Genomic DNA, 20,560 nt, shown 5'->3' with positions numbered 1-20,560 from the left:
AGCCCACTGACTTAGCAGACGTCTTGATTAGAACATTGTAAGACTGTGAGGCGAGGAAGCAGGTACATCATGTCTAGCCGCTTGACCTATGCAACTGAAAGTTATTTAAAACTACTCAATTTTGAGGTGACTTATAATGTAATAATGGGCAATGAATACAAGGAAGGAACATTTTTGTTCCCCAAAGTGACATTTCTTTTGGTAACTGAATGAAGGATATAATGGCTGGAACTTTTTTTATGTGTGTGCAGGTACTGGGGCTAATCTTATCACCTGGTGAGTATTTAAGAAATACCGTTAGTTATTGAGCCTTTGTGATCCTCTCCTAAGACATCCTCCTTTGGTCTCACTGTGTGAATATCTAAGGTCCTGCATAATTTATCATGTCCAAGTGTATTTTCTTGTCTTTTACCATCCAGTGTGTTTACTTGTTGATTTATAGGCACATTCTAGTTACAACAAATGAAAGAAGCCATTCAACTTAGATTTCTTTGGGTCTAACTTACTTTGAGTAATATAATTTTTTCCAAGTCCTTCCATTTCCTTATGAATGGTACAATATCATTCTTCCTGATGGATGAGTAGAATTCCATTGTGTATATACACCACATTTTCTTGATCTATTCATCCACTGAGGGGCTTATGTTTTGATTCTGTATCTTGGCTATGATAAATAATGCTTAGTGAACATGGTTGTGCTGGTATCTTTAGTGTAACCTTGTTTGTGGTCTATAAGATAAATGCCCAGGAGTGGAATTGCTGGGTCAGAGGCTCAATGGCTATGTAAATATGTTCATATAAAATGATGTTTTCAATGACATGAATTCCAAGAAATGGAAACAAGAGGTATTTTTGTTATTTTGCTTTTTTCTCCTTTGTCCTTGTTTTTGTTTTCTGTACATTTTGTACTGAACATATGTTTATCTGTTTGGGGGAGGGTAAGAGATAGCACAGAAATGGTGAGACAAAAGGTAAACTAATGTAGTTCTGATACACACTAGGTACTGTGTTGAAAATGAAATATACACTTATGGGTGGGAAGTTAGGGAAAAACTGGGAGAAAATGAAGGAAGAGATGACATTACTCAAAAAGAAATGTACACAGTAGCTGATTATGTAACTGGAACCCTTCGGTACATCAACTTTACAATAAAATAAAAATAGTATAGGAATGTGGTTTAGTGGTAGAATGCTTGCCTAGCATGCATGAAGCCCTGGGTTTGATTGCTCAGTAACACATAAATAGAAAAAGCCAGAAGTGGCTCTGTGGCTCAAGTGGTAGAGTGCTAGCTTTGAGCAAAAAAGCTCAGGGACAGTGCCCAGGGCTTGAGTTCAAGCCCCAAACCTGACAAAAAATAATAATCAATTACACATGAATATTATATGGAATATTTACAATATTATATACAATAAATGTTATATATGACATTTATATACACTAGATTATTATATTATTGTGCTATTATTAGAACAAAAAAGAAAATACCATTAGTTGTCATTTTACCTTACATCAAAGATGAATAAATACAAAATAACTTGGATGTTTCTCTTGTCTTTTCAAGGCTGTGTATTGTATTTGATTTTAAAAATGGGTTTAGTGGCTGATCTAATTTTTTTCACTTAGCACCATTCTTAGTAGACTCTCCATTTTCCTTTATAAATATACCGTTTCTTGGCAGAATGTCAAATTGACTCCTCTTTTTTTTTAGGAAACATTATTTTATTATAACAATATTCAATTTGAATTCTGTTGGTCAAAAATATTGGTGTTTTAACATTTTTCTTCCACTTTAAGTAAGGATCATTATATCATATAAAACATTACGTACAGTGAATTTCACATATATAATGGTAAAATACAACATTGCATGGATAAATATATTTTAATATTCACATTAATAAGATACATATTATATGTACATGTGTAAACATGCTGTTAGCTATCAGTATGAACTTGCCTAGGCTCATATTTTTGTGGCAGCCTTGGGGCTTGATCTCAGGGCTTGGACACTGTCCCTTAGTGATTTTTGCTCAAGTTTAGTGCAATACCACCTAAGCAATAGATCTACTTCTGGCTTTTTGGTGGTTTATTGGAGAAAAGAGTCTCATGGACTTTCCTCTCTGGGCTGGCTTTGAACTATGACCCTCAGGTCTTAGTTAAGATTATAGTCATGAGCCACCGGCACCTAGTTCTTGGTCAAACTCTTTACCACCTCAGGGCCTTAGTCCCTGAGAGAAATTACAATGGAAATTATGAGAGGAATTACAAAAGCGCCTTCCTTTTAGATTCAGTTAAATGACATCTAAACTATGAATTACAGTGTTCCACACAAATAAACACTATATAATTAACATTATATGATAACTAAAATTATCATATTGTTCAACAGGTTATTCTTAGTGTATTTCTCTAGAAGAAAGATTTTGTGTCCATCCTGGCTTTCTCTGGTTTGACTATGGTCATATGATGGCTTTGGGGTTCTCTGGAAAAACACAAACTGAAAGATTAAATCTAATGTTGAAATTCTCAGGCACTGAAGCAGATTAACTTTGGTGGGGGCGGGGGGGGGAGATAGGAAGGGATGGTAAAGGGGAAACAAAGGAGGAGGCAACAAGGCTTGATAAGAAATGTACTCATTATCATGCCCATGTAATTGTAACCCCTCTGTATGTTATTTTCACAATAAAAAAAAGAAAATAAGAAAATAAAGAGAACAGATCATTTTTCAGGTACTAGACCATCCCATTGTTCTTTATATTTCTATCCACAGAGAGTATCTTCATATATATGCATATATATGCATATATTTATCAAGAGTATGTTTTCTTTTTTGGAAGACCTCACAAGTAAAATCTCTCCCTATTCTACCTCACCTTTCTTCTGTTTTCTATTTACAGTGTCTTGTGTTTTAGTTAACTTTTTTCTTAACAGGCATTGTACTGTGTCTCTGTAATCTCAGCATTTGAGATGTGAAAGCAGGAGAATTGCAAATTTGAGTCCAACCTGAGCTAGAAAGTGAGACTCTGTCTCAAAATAAAGCTCTTTTTGTTTATGTTTATTAAGTATAACTGTTTATTTTGATATATGGTAATAACTAGATATACAGATGTTTCTTATCTTATTTTTAGAATATATATGCATATACATGTATGTCTGTGTGTGTGTCTTTGTGTGTGTGTGTGTTTGTACGTTAGTCCTGGGCTTGAACCCAGGATCTGGGTGCTCTCCCTAGAGCTTTTGTGCTCAAGGCTAGTGCTCTACTACTTGTGTCATAGATCCATTTTGGCTTTTTGGTGGTTAATTGGAGATAAGAATCTCATGGACTTTCCTCCCTGTGCTGGATTCAAACTGCAATCCTCAGATCTCAGCTTGCCGAGTAGCTAGGATTACAGGCGTGTTACAAAATTTATATATTTAAAGACAAAATACTACTCAAATTTTTGTCTCTGGATTTTATGTTGTGTTTTCCTATGGTTCATTTTTAAAATAATTTTGGCAAACATTTAATGGCTTAGTTTTCTGGAAGCCAAGCTAGTCATATAATTTGGTCTCAGGTTCATATGAGCACTGGATGCTGTTCACCCAGCTGCTTTAGCTTGCCAGAGACTGCTCAATAGAACAAAATTCATACAAAGCTTTTTTTCTCTTCACCCCACCCAAGAAGGTTTTTCCCTCAGGGATGTGATCAGATTGGAAATCACTGGAAAATTATTGTAGCTCTAATTGTTGATAAAGAAATCCTGAACTGGCCTCAGGGTTTAGCAGGCTCAGATATTTTATACAAATGAGACTTTGACAGAACAAAAAGCATTTATAGACCCTAAGGTTAATGATGAAATATATTTTTCATAGAGGAGAAAGGTGTTCAGGCTTGTCATAATGAGCTTTTAATGTGATTTTCTTTCTATTTTTGGTTATGAATTTAGAACTTGCTGCATATTTCACCCTTAATTTCTCCTTTGTGTACACACACACACACACACACACCAGAATGAAGTTAACTCATTTAAAAAATAGTTTAGATAAATTATTGATGAAGGGCACTGTCTATAATTCAATGGCTTATGCCTCTTCTCCTAGATACTTAAAACTGAAATCCAGAGGATCATGGTTTAAAGCCAACCCGAGAAGAAAAGCTGTGAGACTCTATCTTTAAAATAATAGGTAAAGAGCTGGGCTGAAAGCATTGCTGAAGTTATAGAGCCCCAGGGAGCAAGCATGTGGTCCTGAATTCAAATCTTATGACAACAAAACAGAAACACAACAGCAAATCTTTAAATTCTGGAGGTTAGCTTATGTGGCAAAGTGATTGGCTAACACATTAAATTTCCTGAGTTCAAACCCCTTACAACAAAAATAAATAAAACTAGGTAGACACTCCTTACTCCAATTGATACTGTCCTCCACAAAATCAATCTTTTGTCTCTCTGTGCTGTGTGGAAAATTCCATCTTATTCATGCACACTAGGTTTAAAAAAAAGACTGAAGATAAGGAATCTGGAGAATTTTGAACTCTCATACATTGCTGGTAGGAGTATTCAGCAGTGCACGTACGTACTGGGGAAGGCATTTTGTTTTTCTCAAATAGTTAAGATGAATGAGGGAAAGGGTGACATTGTTCAAGAAGCAATGCACTCTTTACCTGACTTACGTAACTGCAATCCCTTAGTCCATCTTAAACAATTTAAAAATCTACAAAAAATTTGAGTTAAAAATTACCAAGTAACCCAGAAATTTCACTATTGAGTTTTTCATCCAAAAAGATTTTTATTTTTTTATTTTATTGTCAGTGTGATGTACAGTGGGGTTACACTTACATAAGTAAGGTAGTGGTTACATTTCCTGTCTAAATTGTTACCCCTTCCCTTCTTTTTCTCCCTCTTTCCCTCCCAACACCTTCCCCCAAGTTGTACAGAACATTTCCAACATTCGCTTGTGAGTATCGCTGTTGCACAGGTTCCCCCGTTGTCCTTTGTCTCACCATTTTGTTGTTCCTCTTCCCTTCCCTAGTTCAGATTAATATATGTACAATACCCAGGATACCAAAATCAAATACAGTAACAACAGGGGATATACCATAGGGGGAAACACACAAAGGCAAAAAGAAATCACGCAGTACATTGAGAACAACAACGAAGTAATACCTCTTGTGTCCATATCTTGGAGTTTGTTTCACTTAGCATCATTTTATATGATCATATGTACATAACTATTGAGCTATTCTGCTCATCTGCTAAGATTATCCTGGATGTATGCTATGGAAATTAAAGCAGAACTAAGGAAGTGGAAAAACCTCCCATGCTCCTGGATTGGAGGATTAACATAATGAAAATGGCAATACTGCCAAAAGCTATCTACAAATTCAACATAATACCCATCAATATCCCAACCTCATTTTTTAATGAAATAGAGGAAGTAATCCAAAAATTCATATGGAACAACAAAACACTCTAGATAGCAAAAACAATTCTTAGCAGAAAAAAAACAGTGCTGGAAGAATATCAGAACCAAACTTTAAACTCTATTATAAAGCTATAGTAATAAAAAAAAAGCTTGCTACTGGCACATGTACAGACTTGATGACCAATGGAATAGAATTAAAAACCCAGAAATGAACCCGAAGACCTATGGCCACCTATTCTTGAATGAGTGAGAAAAAAACCCCAACAAACAAAACACAGGGTGAAAGACAGCCTCTTTAGTAGTGCTGGCAAAATTGGTTAAACACCTGTGGAAAAGTTAGATCCTTATATATCACCTTGCACCAGAATCAATTTCAAACGGATCAAAGACCTCAAGGTAAAAGCAGACACCCTGAAATCATTACAGGAAGGAATAGGAGAAAACACTAGAGTTCTTTGGCACTGAACGAAATTTTCTGAATAAAGACTCAGAAACACAACAAAGAAAGGTTGGACAAATGGGATTGTATAAACTGCAGAGCTTCTGCACGGCAAAGGACATAGCTAGCAAGATCAATACAAAGCCCACAGATTGGGAGAAAATCTTCACTAGCCATACAACAGACAAGGGTCTGATATCTAAAATGCACTAAAAACTCAAAAAATTAAATCACCCAAAAACAAATCCTCAAAGAAACAACCTCCCTATTAATGAGTGGGCTAAAGACTTAAAGATACTTTTTTTTTTGTCAGTCATGGGGCTTGAACTCTGGGCTTGGGCGCTATCCCTCAGCTCTTCAGCTCAAGGCGAGTGCTCTATCACTTGAGCCACAGTGCCACATCTGGCTTGCTTTGAATCATGATCCTCAGATCTCAGCCTCCTGAGTAGCCAGGATTACAGACGTGAGCCACTGGCACCTGGCAACTTAAAGATATTTTTTAAAAGTATTGAAATAAATCAGTTCCATAGCAGTAACACACTAACCAAAGGTGGAAATATTGCAGTCTATTAACTAATCAGTAGATTAAACAATGTATATGTACACAATTAAATATTAATCAATCATAGAAAGAAATGAAATTCTAATCCATGCTACATTTATGAACTTCAAAAATGTGGGGCATCAGTGTATCACACCTGTATTCTTAGGTACTTGTAGGCTGAGTTCTGAGGACCAGGTTCAAAGCTAACCCTGGCAATTAAGTCTGAGACTTTAAAATTTTCCAATTAAGCACAAAAATCTGGAAATGTAGTTGTGTCTCAAGTGTTAAAGTGCTAGCCTTAAGCTAAAATGCTCAAGGACAGAAGCCAAGTCCTGAGTTTATGCCCCAGGACAGGCACAAAAATGTGATCTAGATAGAATGAGACAGACAGCAAAGGTCACATATTGTATTATTTATATGTACTATCCAGAATAGGCAAATTCATATAAATGAAGATTGGAAGTTGACAAGGGCTGGAAGTACGAGTAATCATCTAATGGTTATGAAGTTTTCTTTTTAAAAAAATTTAATTTTATTGTCAAGGTGTTGTACAGAGGGGTTACAGTTACCTGTAAGATAGTACATTTCTTGTCAAACTTGTTACCCCTTCCCTCAGTTTTCTCCTACTCTCCCTCCTCCTAACCCCCACATTTTGCAATTCATTTCTGACATATTGTCTTATGAGTATCGCTGTGTCATTGTTTCACCCTTTGGCCTTTGTCTCACCATTTTGTTTTTTCCCTTCCCTTCCCTAATTCAGATGAATTTATATACAATCAATACCCAGGGTACCAAAATCAAATACAGTTAACTGCAGGAGATAAACCATGGGAAGAACGTAAAAGAAAAAAACAATCACACTTTGCGCATGTAATTGTAACCCCTCTGTATGGTATTTTCACAATAAAGAAAAAAGAAATCACATAGTACACTAAAAATAACAAGACAAAGAAAAATCTCTTGTTTCCATATCTTGGAGTTCATTTTGCTTAATATCATCTTATGTGGTCATATGTACATAGCTACTGAGCTATTCTGCTCATCTGCTAGGACTATCCTAGACAAATGTAGTACATATACACAATGGAATTCTGTGCTCCATCCAAAAGAATGGCATTGCCCAATTTGTTAGGAAATGGAAAGTCTTGGGAAAAAATTATATTAAGTAAGACCTAAAGAAACATATTTCCTATGGTTTTCCTCATTTGTAATAATTTGTATATGAAGTTACCTTTTGGTGTGATAAAAATGTTTAGAAACTAGATAGAAATATTAAGTGCACACATTGCAGAGATGTATGTAATGCACCCTCGTTGTATATTCTACAATGGTTAATTTCATCTTAGAAGTATGAAATAGTGATGGAATATAGTTCAGTGGCAAAGCCCTTATAACAACTGCAATACCATAGATTCAATTCTCACTACCACAAAAGAAAAGCACTACTCAAAAATTGATCTTACTTGTTTACCATGGATGCCTACTGACTTGTTTAAAAGACAATGGACAATCACCATTCATGCTGTTTGTTTCAGCACTGAGGGTTCTAAATTTCTGTAGGGAATAGAAGAAATACAAAATGACCTTCCTATAGTAAAAGTACATTAATTAAAGAAAGTATTTATAGCTATTTGACAGTCCTGATATGAAGTGAAATGTTTCCTTAATGATTATCTAGATCAATCTAATCCCTTGCTAAAACTTGCTCGGTGTAAAAGATCATGACCTTTAAAAATCAATGGATTTAATGGGAAAAATTCTTTGTATTTGTCACATTATGCTCTAATAATAATATACTGTGTTTAGTTCTTTAGAAAATCATGTTATTAAATATTTATTTTTTAAATGTTGTCCAGGTCAATGTTCTTGCAATGTCCTTTTTACTCATGGCTAGCCAGAAAAATTATTCCAGTTTTTAACTTTTAAAAATTAGATATATTTGTAATAAGAGGGTGTATTATTGAAGCATTTACATACATGAACACAATGGACCTGAACATGTTTATTTCTTCCACCATATTTTCATTTTTCTCACTTTCTCCTCTTTTTAAAATGTTATTTGGTGGATATTATGCTGTTATATATGTATATCATCATAACCTCATGTTCCATTGTCATTAATATATTTATCAAGAGCATAAAATTTTTGAGCTTGGCATGGTTTGCTCAACATGGGCATCTCCAAGTCTAGTTATTTTCTCTGCAAATGACATCATCTCATCTTTTATGGAACAGTAATATACCATAGATATTTTTATCCATTCATCTGATGTTGGGTCACCTTGGTTGAATCTATTATTTGGCTACTGTAAACAGAGCTGCAATAAACACAGGTATCTTTCTGATATATTGATTTACTACTTTTTTGGACTTTTGCCCAAGGAATAGTATGCAAAGTAACAAAGTCTTTTTTTAGTTTTGGAGGGGAGAACCATCAAACTGATTTCCAAAGTGGCTGCATTAGTTAACATTGACAACAACAAGAATGAAGGATCCTTCCCTCCCCCCATCCTTATTATAATTTGTTCTTGTTTATTTTCCTAATGATTGTCATTCTGACTGGTGAGATGAAATCTTAGCATAGATTTGATTTGCATTCTCTTTATGTCGAGCATTTTGTGTTTATTAGCAACTTGGATTTCCTCTTTAGAGAATGATTAATTCGCTCATCTATTAATAGAATATTTATGCTGTTTAATTTGTTTGAGCTTTTTGTATATTTTTTTATCTGAATTCTTTATCCACTGAGTAGCTGGCAAATATTTTTCTCTTTCTGTGGATTGTTGCTTGGTTCTAATTATTCTTTTCATGTGTAGAAACTTTTTTTTCATTTAATGCAGTCCAACTTATCCATACATGCGGTTATTTCATGGACAATTAGAGTTGTATTCAGAAAACAATTACCTATATCTATGTCTTTGAGGCTTCTTAGTAGTAGTTTCACAGTTTTAGATTGAATATTACTGTTCTTTTATGACCTATGTCAATATGTAATTTTTTCAAACCTAGTTTAGCTTTCTTCTTTGTACTTGATACCTTGTACCTATATCTCTTTCATTGTTGTTGACTTGAGACAGTAGCTCCAGGCTGCCCTTGAACTTATGAACCTCTTGCCTCATCCTCCTGACTGCTACAACTACAGGCATTTATCACCACACGTGGCTCACATAAATCTTTCAATACACTTAGAACATTTCCAAAGACATGCTTTCATGTCTATATTGACCACTAGCCTGTGAGCTTCTTTGGAACACAATCCATATCCATTTTGCTCTTGACTATGTTTTTAGTCGCTAATAAAGTGCAGACCCTACAAGAGGAGCTCAGAAACATTAACCTACCCAGTTAATTATATAAATGATGCAAATGACAGTATGATATTGGGTTACATGGAAGCAAAATAATAATAAAAATATCATTGGAAACCTCGTGGTATCTGAAGGTATTTTTGTCTGCCATAACATTCTTTTTGAGAATTTTTGCCACAAGAAATACTATCTCCAAGCCTCAATCATTTATCTCTTCCAAAAATATAATGTCTCTGCTGTTTTGTTCCCAGATTCTCCATTTAAGAAAGGTTCCTGATTATTTGTACTGGCAAAAGTATTTCCTGTATATGCTCTTAATGTAAAATACAGCATTCTGAGATCATGGGATCTACACTGAAGAACTTTTTTTCTACTTGTATCTCTTGCCATGGCTCAATTGTTGTGAAGACTTGGATACTTTTTGTGACCTGATTTCCTTCAAAAAAGACAACTCCCTCATCCCCAGGGTCCTTGAAAGTCTCTAGAAGCTTTAGCAAGGCAGATGAGGCCGCCAACTTTTGTACACTGCCAGTTTCCATCCTGTACATGTTTTTAACCCTCAGGGTAGAGTGAATGCCTGGAGATATTTTTTCATAACATTTGTTTGGCAGGAAAAATAGAAAAAAATGATAGCAGCCAAGGGTCACAGTTTCTACATTCTGAAGGAATATCTTTAAGCATATTCTGCTTTTATTTTTGCAGAGTAAAAAAAGCTCATAACCTTGTTGCAACTCCTCAAATGATCCTTGTTTTTTATGTTTGCTTTTGTTTAGCTCCTTGGATGAGAGGGTTAACACAGCTGTTACTCTACAAAGCTCACATTATTTGGAATTTAGCTTCATTTCAAAGTATGGAGCTCTGTCACCTACCTTTCCCTCTGTCTATGTATCTCTTCACCAATATTCTGTTTTCTATGCCTTCAAGAAGCACATTTAATTTGCTTATCAGTGGCTTTTAGTAATGACATTCATAAATGGGCTTCAAATTGTGATGGAAGATTTCAGGTTGTGACCTGAGGAAAACTATGTACACTTCTTTTTTTTAATTTTTTTTTTGTCGGTTGTGGGGCCTGAACTCTGGGCTTGGGCGCTATCCCTGCGCTCTTCAGCTCAAAGTGAGCGCTCTATCTCTTGAGCCACAGTGCCACTTCCTGTACACTTCTTTAATGAGAAATAGGGCCCTTAATTTTCACTAAATTCTCAAAGTAGTCCTAAAGTATATTCAGAAACATTATCAAATGCTTTAAGTGCAATTCTCCAAAAAACAAAATAAAGGTGATGATAGAAGAAGAAGTTTCCTTTAAGGATTTCTCTTTCTTCAGGGTGTTGTCATAAAAGGAATCTAGAACTTTCTAGATTATGTTGTGATTATATTGATCAACATACCAAGCAGCTGAAGCTTACAGACCACTAACTGAGCTGTTGGAAGTCACAGAAAAGTCACCAGTTGTAGCTCCTAAAGGAGAAACAGCAAAGGAACTGTTGCTGGACTTATAAATCTTTTCGAATATTTGAGGTTCAGTTGTTATTTGTAGGTTGCTGGAGAAAATGTTCCAGCATATTAATATCTGCGAATTTATATGTGTAAACTTGTGTACATTTCTTTATCAATCTGCATTTATTCAGCATGCTAAGATGATTTACACCCTCCTAGTCCCTGAAAACCCTGAGGACAGAGTGTTACACATACTCCCAATTATTTATGCATAAAAATATGAGGTTTGGCTATTGGACCCACTGACATAGCTAAACATTTTTGGCCTCCTCACAAGGTAAAGAGAGGAGATGTGGCGGTTTGTGGACTTACATTCCATAGTCTGCATTGGTCTGTGGGGGAAGTGAAGAGTGGGGAGAAAAAGAGCTCCTTCAACTGTTCAATCTACTCTGTTTTGTCAACTTGGAACTTTCATTTCTGCTCTTAAGTCATCACCTCTCTTGGCACTTCTCCCAGTGCATACACTTGGGTTAGCTTGTGTGTGGGGAGTTATATATGAAGTCCTTATTGTTCATTCTTGGTATTCTTGTATCTTTGTTCACCATTCACTCAGCAAACTTACTGCTTCCCTACATAGTATTCCTTGTCTAGTTAGTGACATCAAGAACCATGACTTAATTCTGGCTTACCTGATGTTAAACATAGAATACTCAACATCTATTGATTACATAAATATTTATGTTAATGAATGATTTCTGGCCTTTAGAAACTTAAAATGTTATCTCTAACTCCAAGAGGCAGGTGGATTGGATATTCACTTAAAGGTATAAAAGCCTAGGATTAGGTCTCATTGGTTAGGTATTGCTTAGAAAAGTTGAATTCAAGGCATTCTGATTTTACTGTTAACTCAGTTTGGATCTAAGTAGACTGGACAAGGCTGCAACCTTCCAAGACTTACTTTCATTAACCATGGTGTCATGTGACTCTTCTGATGGGTACATTAAAACACAAGGACCAGAGTGCTATTTCTGAAATTGTTCCATGTAGTAAAGTGAGTATTGCTTCACTCAAGTGACTTTGGTGGTGTATAAGAGGTTTACAGAAGGGCAATTTATATAGACTCCTTTTTTTAAAAAAAAGTCAGTATTTTTAGTAGTTTATTGATTATATGTTAGAGTATAAGCTCGATGGGGGCACGTACTCATATTTATTTTATTTGTTTTGGTATCCTGGTAACTAAAACAGTGTTTCCAGAAAAGGAACTCAACAAAACTTTCCAAGCTCTTGCTGAGCAGTGACCATGTGCCTAACAAAATAAGAAGTTTCCCAAAGATACAAAGAAAGTTTTGAAAATGTAGCAGTCTTTATTATTCATGAGTTTAGAATTTAGCATGAGAAAGTGAACAGGTTAAAAAACTGTTGCATTCGGCAGTATCTACAGTGAGGACAGGAAGATGTTAATCACTTGATATTATGCTACTTTCCTAGGTTAGGTTGAACAAGATACTTTATTTGGGAGCATTACCAGTTCTTCATTTGGAAATCTATGAATTACAAAAACTTCGAGGTTGAACAAAAGATAATGGGAAATAATAGTCAAATTGTCTGATAAAGCTGGACGATAATTTGACTTTGAAGGATGAGTACCATTGAATTTTGTGGAGCAAAGGGCTGGGAGTATTTCAGGGAAAAGTGCATATAGAAATGCATCAGCTGAAATATAAGCTTGATGTAGCTAGGAAGATATTGATAACAGAGAATATGCTTTGGATAAGAGGGAAGAATAAATTTGCCAAGAGGGAGAATTTCAGGTAGTACCAGTTCCAAAATCAGAAAAGAAATTTCAACCTAATGCAGTTATGTATAAAGTATGTATACATGTATGTGTTTGTGCATGTGAAGAAAAGACAAGGGAGAAAGGGAGGAAAGATGAGATGAGGGGATAGGAAAGAAGACAAAAAGGAGAGGGAGAGGCCAGTAAAAGTTAAGTAGAAAGATTAGGGTAGCATTAATGTGAGACTCAATTAGAAGCCAATCCAGCTAGATAGTTCAACAATCTGAAGATTTAATCATGGGACTGATTGGGAAATATTCTTAGATATCAGCTATTTGAACCTGACACAGAAATTCTTTCTGTACTTTTCTAGTCCCCAAGGATTTGCAAGGATAAAGTTTAGTGTTTTGCAAGGAAGTACATTGTGTTTATAGGTAGTTTATATCCTTAGACAGAGCTTTCTGATCCTGAGCCTAAATTTGCTTCCTCATGAGTTGTACTTATTATTTTCCTTCTCCCTTTGGGACTATACTGAATATGTCTAGTTTTGCTTCCATGTCACATTCTGGCTAAATTTCTTCTTTTTCAGGAAAACATTTCCAATTCATTCAATCATCCCTTTTGTCATTTGAGAAACTTTAACATCTGGACCATCTTCTTCTTAAATCTCTGAAGACTGATGAACTTCTGATTAGAATGTGGATGCCCAGAAATGCACAAAGCCTACCAGATGTGATCTGACTAGTGCTGAGTTGCTCCCTGGGACTGGGCATTCTACTCATATTGCTGTATCTTATCGCTGCATGTTGTTTCTAAGCTACATCATACTATTGACTCAATCTAACTGGAGATTGCCTAAAACCCACAGCTAAAACCCAATGGCTTATTGACCTGGTGAACTTCATCTTTATTATTTTGTCTTTTAAAGCTTGTTGGAGTCTTTACGAGTGGAAAACTTGGGGAGTTTGGTAGGTTGAAAAACTACTTTCTTAAAAAATGACCTGAGTTGGTTTAATCTGAGGAGAGAAGTGAGTGTTGAAGTGCAGTCATACAGACCTAACTTGGAGGAGTTATCAGATCTATTTGCTGAATTTGTGAAATGCCTCAATCATATTCTAATTTGAAACATAAAGAATTCTGTTTGATATAAAATAGTAGATATAAACATTATGTTAAGGTTTTCAACTAAACCATATGCTTGGCTAGCCTTATTGAATAGACATGACTAGTAATTAGCAGCACTCTTCCTTGCATACATTTCGTGGTTAAAATGCTTTTAAACTGTTCCTGCAGTTCTCAATGTTGGGCATTAATTTACTGAGCCAACTTTTCCCCTAAATAGCTAAGTGTCAGTTAACCATGTGACAGTGCCTACTATATAGAAAAGCTCTCTTCTAAAGGCTTAATATGTTAATTTGCCACCAGCATCCCTATTTTACTATTGGGGAAATTGAGGCACTGAGAGTATAAATCATATATCAGAAATGAAATGTCTAATAATTGAAACATGTGATTTTATGTATATAGTCTGGCTCTATAGTTGGTATTAATGGTGCCTCTCATGTTCACTCATTTTCATCAGAATAGTATAATTAACATAATAATTCATAGTATCTAGAAAATGCCCACACTTACTTTGACTTGGAAGGTTATATTTAAGGGCAAGTTAATTTCCCATAGTAGGAGTCTATCATCTCCTTGCAAGAGATGGTGTGGTTACAGGAGAGACACTTTCACAAGTGATTATGGTTCATTTGTGTGTATAGTGTGCTTGGTGTAACAGGACCTCAGACATGGATCCATGTGATATAATGATGTCAGAAAGGATTTAAAGTTTCATGAATTGCCTAGACACCGTCTGTTCTTTTCCTAAAAAAGTAGATGAATGGGTGATACTTTAGGAATCTGGTATGTGAATTGTTGACAACATGATTATGATAATGGATAGAGTATGGCCAATCGGGATCCTTGAGTTCAAGCCTGAATACTGCTACTAACTAGTTCTCTGACATTGAATAAATGCTATCGTTTTCAAGTCTCAGTTTCTTCTTCTTTAAAATGAGATTAGATGATTTTTCAGAACTTTTTCGAATGGCAATGGTCTATGTAATAGATTAAAGGAATACGATGGTGGACAAGTAGAGAAAAAGGTTAAAAACCATACATGAATGAAGGAATAATGTCAAGCCTTGACTTCATCATTTTTAATCAGTCTTGGGTTGTGGCTGTAATTAAAAATTAAAGAGTAAGATCAATGACCCTCATCCTCCACAATGTGGCTCAGCACTGGGTTTACTCACATTAAATAACAGGAAAGGAAGAAAGAAATCTTTCAAACCAATAAAGCTAATTTCATATGAATTGGCATCAGTGCAAAATAAATTAGATGAGCAGTTTACAGTATATCTCCCATAATAATCTGGCTGGTCTTGAAACATTGAGCTTTTTAAACAAATTTTACTGCCTGGTCTTATGGCTTTGTGGTTCCATCGTGCTCGAGGAAAAATGCTGACAACTTATTTTCTGTTTCCACTGGCAGCATTACTGTTTTGAAATTGAAATGATAAATGGTCGGGTATGGTGCAATGGCTGAGCTCTGAATTCTATATTGGTATTCTATATTTCTTTTAACACTCACATATTTACTTTCAGGTGGATTTCCACTGTGTTAGAAAAAATAGATTATGTAATAATCATGATCAATGAACAATTATAAATTTGGATATAAATACTCAAAGAAACCTCATGTTTCCTAATTTAGGTTTCTCTTCATTATAGGTGAATGCTTTGAGAAAACCAGACAACTTTGAGGAAAAAATAATACTTTGTTCTACTTGGGGAAACCCAGGTGTGCAGAATATTTTCCTAATTTATTTTTATCCATGCCTTTTCAAACATTTGAGAACAGTTGATTTGTGTTTTCTCCACACACATTGCCAAAGACAGTGCTAGAGACCTGGAAAGACTCACTTTGATCTGAAGGTAGTTTTCTTGCCATGTGCTTGTGCAATTGAGCACTACCTGATAATCAAAACCAACTCTCCAAACCTGAGCTTAGTCCTTGGACACCTTGAATCCTGGAGGGATTGCTTAAACCTTTAGATTTTCATCTGCCAAATGAATTTATCCAGTTCCCAAACAACCTTATTCAGAAGGATTTTTAACCACTGCAGATGATGGGACAATCACAGAAAACTGCTATTCGTGATAAGTACTGTGGTATATATTAACAAAATTACTCATAAGTGATACTTACTTGTCCTAGGCTTCCCATAACTCCTTTGCTTATTGTCTATGTAAATACCATTGCCATCCTCTGCATTTCCTGAATGACGAGTGCCTTTGAGAGTTTTTGATTTCCTTCTACTTTTCATTGCTATCCCTTCTCACATGTTTGCCGAAACTTACCTATAAACTGCTTCATGATGATATCCTTCTGTCTTCCACAATAGTTGTTATTTAAGCAAGTCAGTTTCAAGACTTTGTTTTTTTTTACCATATGTAAAATGAAATAGATATCCTTGAAGTTCTTTTCCAGTTCCAAAGTGGCATTAGTCAATAAGTCCATTAATGTTATATGGTAAATCTGTTATTTTCTTGTAGAACAATCTGGTGGGATCACAAAGACTAGATTGTGGCAACTCTTTAAGAATATCATGATTTAAATTAGTTAAAATATTATAGGATATTGATGATACAGATATTCCACATGAATTTTAATTTTAAATAACATATATATGAAGTCAGATCTTCTTAGCAAATAAATATTCCTGTGGCATTGTATTAGCAAATTTTCCTTTTCTCTTAGTATCACCCAGCCATACAATCCCAGGTAGCTCAAAATGGTCAACACTTCCAAGATATTGTCTCTCACATATAATTATAAAAGCAATGGTCTCTCACAAATGCCACTTGTGGACCACATGGCTTCTTTAATTAAAGAAAAAAATCACCCTGAAACATAGCTCATCTAGTGATATCAAAAACATTCCTGATCATCTTTTGAGCATTTTAAACATCTATAACAAGAAAATAGCTTCATTTTACATAGGTAAAGAAAACATAAACTATGGTAGACTTTTATTTTTGTTTTCTTTTGGCTTTTCTTTCTTTTATAATAAAAAACTGAAAAGTCACATTTAAATTTGAGACATCTGGCTGTTTCCCATCATGAGGCTTAAACATCTGCATTTTTTCACTTCTCATCCAGATGTTTTGGTCTTATGTAAACCTAACTAAAGTGAAGCAGAATATCAAGCAATCATCTGGGGACTTTGATTAACATGGACAGCAAATCTGAATAATCCATGTTCTGAGAGTTCTGTTTTTTGTCTAGCTCAGAACACATTACTAATGAGGTCAAAGTTACTGTAGGCTTGTTCCTTGTATGGGAGTTAGCTCTGATCTGTTCAGTGGCCACAGAATGTACCTCAAGCCTCAGCCAGCAGTCTGGAAAATGAGGGTCTTTGGTTCATACATGCACTCATGCAAGAAATCTAGGAGCCAATCTCTTCCACTTGGAAAGTAAAGTTAAAAATGTATTTCACGAGGATGGTGGATCACCCATGCCATTTTTTTTTTGTCGGTCATGGGGCTTAAACTCTGGACCTGGACACTGTCCCTCAGCTCATCAGCTCAAAGTTAGCACTCTACCTCTTGAGCCACAGTGCCACTTCTGGTTTTCTGAGTGGTTTATTGTAGCTAAGAGTCTCACAGACTTTCCTGCTTTGGCTGGCTTTGAACCACGATCCTCAGATCTCAGCTTCCTGAGTACTAGGATTACAGGCATGAGCTATTGGCGCCTAGCCACCCATGCCATTTTTGTACAATAAGTGTTATATAGATCTTATTTTGTGCCAAGCACTTACTGTTTTAAGCACTTTGCATATAAGAACTTACACTGTTCACAAAATCCTATGTGTGTGATTATCATTCTCATTTTCCAAATGAGGAAATGGAGGAAAAGAGATGTTAAGTGATTTGCCTTGGGTAAAAATGGATAGCATTCCTTTCATTTTCCCTAGGCATTTCACGCCCCCTTTCTGTCAAGAACATCGAAGACTTTCAATGCATTGGCTGACTGGCAAATATATTGTGGACAGAAACATAACTATTTTTGCACAGTGAATCCACTGGTAGAACTGCTAGTGGCTAGTGGGGCACACCCTGTGCCCAGCAAAGTAGGTTACTTTAATCCCTATTCTTCCACCCAATATAATAATTATAGGCACAAAAGTACCCTTTGCAAAAAGAGGAAGGCAAGTTTTTGTTGGCAATATGTCAGCATGTAAAGTATGTATTTATGAAAAAGGATGATGTGGTTAGGAGCAGTGAACTATATTGGGTGGCCTCATAGAACTAAATTGTCTGAATACTCTGAGGAAGAAAGATTTGTGTGACTGGTGGAATCATTACAAATCTTTGATCTCCAACCACAAATTGATTTAGAATCCTAAAATCCTAGCCCTAGACAGGATGTAGAGAGATAATTTCATACACTTTTTTGCCTTTCTTTTTGTAAAATTGCAAATAATAAAATTGTTTGCCAAAAGAAATGAAAAAATATCCATCTTACATTTTTGAAGGACCATAGGAATTGAAACTTTACAAATGCATGTATCCATTTAATCATCAAATAGATAGAGCAGGTCACCAATCCTGTGACCTACTCGATTATGGGTGCCTAGTGTGTGCTAAGGAATAGGATGAGGTGATGGATCTTCAGAAACTCATCTGTTTCTGTGTTTGCTGCTTCACAAAATAAAATCTTTCCTTCCAAATTTCCCACCCTTTATTTTGTGTCATCTCAAGATGTTATAGAAAACAGTTGCTCAGCATCTTAGTAAAGGAGGTTATACACATTAAATATCATATTCTTTTCCTTCTGGGCAGAAAACTTGTCTATATTTCCTACCTACCCACTTACCCCCACCCTCCTTTTTAATGTGAATGCTGTTATGGCCAACCTGTGTTACCCTCCATGCTCCTTCCCTTTACCCATATCCTAGCCAAATGGAGAGGACTCCTTGGATCTAGAGGAAAGTAGAGAAACATAATGGAATGAGCTTGCCTTGTAACAAGTTTGACAATAAATATATTCAGTAGCTTACATATGTAACTGTACTGTAACCTCTCCGTACGTCACCTTGACAATAAAATTAAATTTAAAAAATTTAAAGAAAAAAAAAGTCCTTCATAATTTAAAGCATGGTAATCCACTAATCACTTTCAGTTTGGGTGAAAATTAGGTTCCCTTACTAAATTACTAATTCTTTTCCTTCCTCTTCACAGGACTACTCTCTGCACTTCTTCCGACCCCTGTAACACACTTCAACAACTTTGTTGCTGTTTGGGAACCTTGTCCAGTTTATTTTATATCTGGTTATACTTAAGACCAATATCTGCCTCCTGGAGCTTGTTTCTCTGAGATTCAGTCACTTCATTGTTTCATTTCAAGATAATAATTATTTGTTCTAATGTGATGTGAATCAGAAGATGGCACCTAAAATCTTTGTCCTTTGTGAATTTGGGATTACAATCAGTGCAGCAAAACTCATTTATTTCTAAGCCATTTTTGCAGAAGCATCTTGCTTCTCCTGACCATTTCTTTCCCCTAAACAATTCCCAAGGTGCTTAAGTACCAATTTCACCAAGTATCTGTCTTCTCTTTTCTTGTTCTAATAATGTTCAGATATCCAGTAGAGAGATAAACAGCCCAGAAATAATTCCTTTGCTACAACTGATTTTTGTATCCTTGAAGCCTTCATTAACACTTTTTCCCATTTTACTTCCCAGCCCCCTTCTAGTCCTGGGGCTTGAACTCTGGGCTTGAGCATGGTCCCTGAGCTTCTTTTTGCTCAAGAGGAGTGATCTACCACTTGAGCCACAGCGCCACTTCCAGCTTTTTCTGAGTAGTATCATGGATTTTCCTTCTTGGCCTGGCTTTAAATTGCGATCCTCATATCTCAGAGTACTAGGATTACAAGGCATGAGCCACTGGTGCCCAGCCTTTTTTATTTTCTTTAATACTATAACATACTGCCTATTGCTTTTCCTCTTCTGATCTGTCTTTTTTGGAGAGGATCAGTCGTCCCCTTGCTCTATCCCTCATCATCTCACACTTGGACTATGACAACAGTATATTAGCTGGTCACTCTTTCTTCATTTTCTCTCCCTACCTAATTTCTTCCTGCACCTGCTTTCAGTTGAATGAGCCAACACTTTACTAAACCTTATTTCTTATTATATCCTCACACAGATTTCTGGGTTTTTTCCAGCCAAACATGTTTGCTGTAAATAAAAAGTTCTCATTCTTCCCTCAGTTTTCCCATGTGCATTCTCTATACCTGGGAAATTTCCATTCACCATCACTACTGTTTTCCTCTGTTTTAAACTTATCTACTCTCCAAGTCAACACTGAATTGCCCCATTAAACTTATTACTCTGCATATACATATTAATTTTCCTATACTGGAATATGTTTTACAAATACTCCTTTCTTCATATGATGTGTGAGCTATTGAAAAACAGGATTTTAAACTATTTTTCTGTTATAATTTATGTACTGGCCAGTACAAATTTTGAACTTAAAAAATACTCATAATTGACTTTGGTATCGTCTGGAGAAAATGCAGTTGAGAAAACAGCAATGAGCATT

Source organism: Dipodomys ordii, unplaced genomic scaffold, assembly GCF_000151885.1.
Source record: "Dipodomys ordii isolate 6190 unplaced genomic scaffold, Dord_2.0 Scaffold88, whole genome shotgun sequence".
Lineage (NCBI taxonomy): Eukaryota > Metazoa > Chordata > Mammalia > Rodentia > Heteromyidae > Dipodomys > Dipodomys ordii.
The sequence above is the reverse complement of the archived record's forward strand: the minus strand, read 5'-3'. Positions refer to the sequence as shown.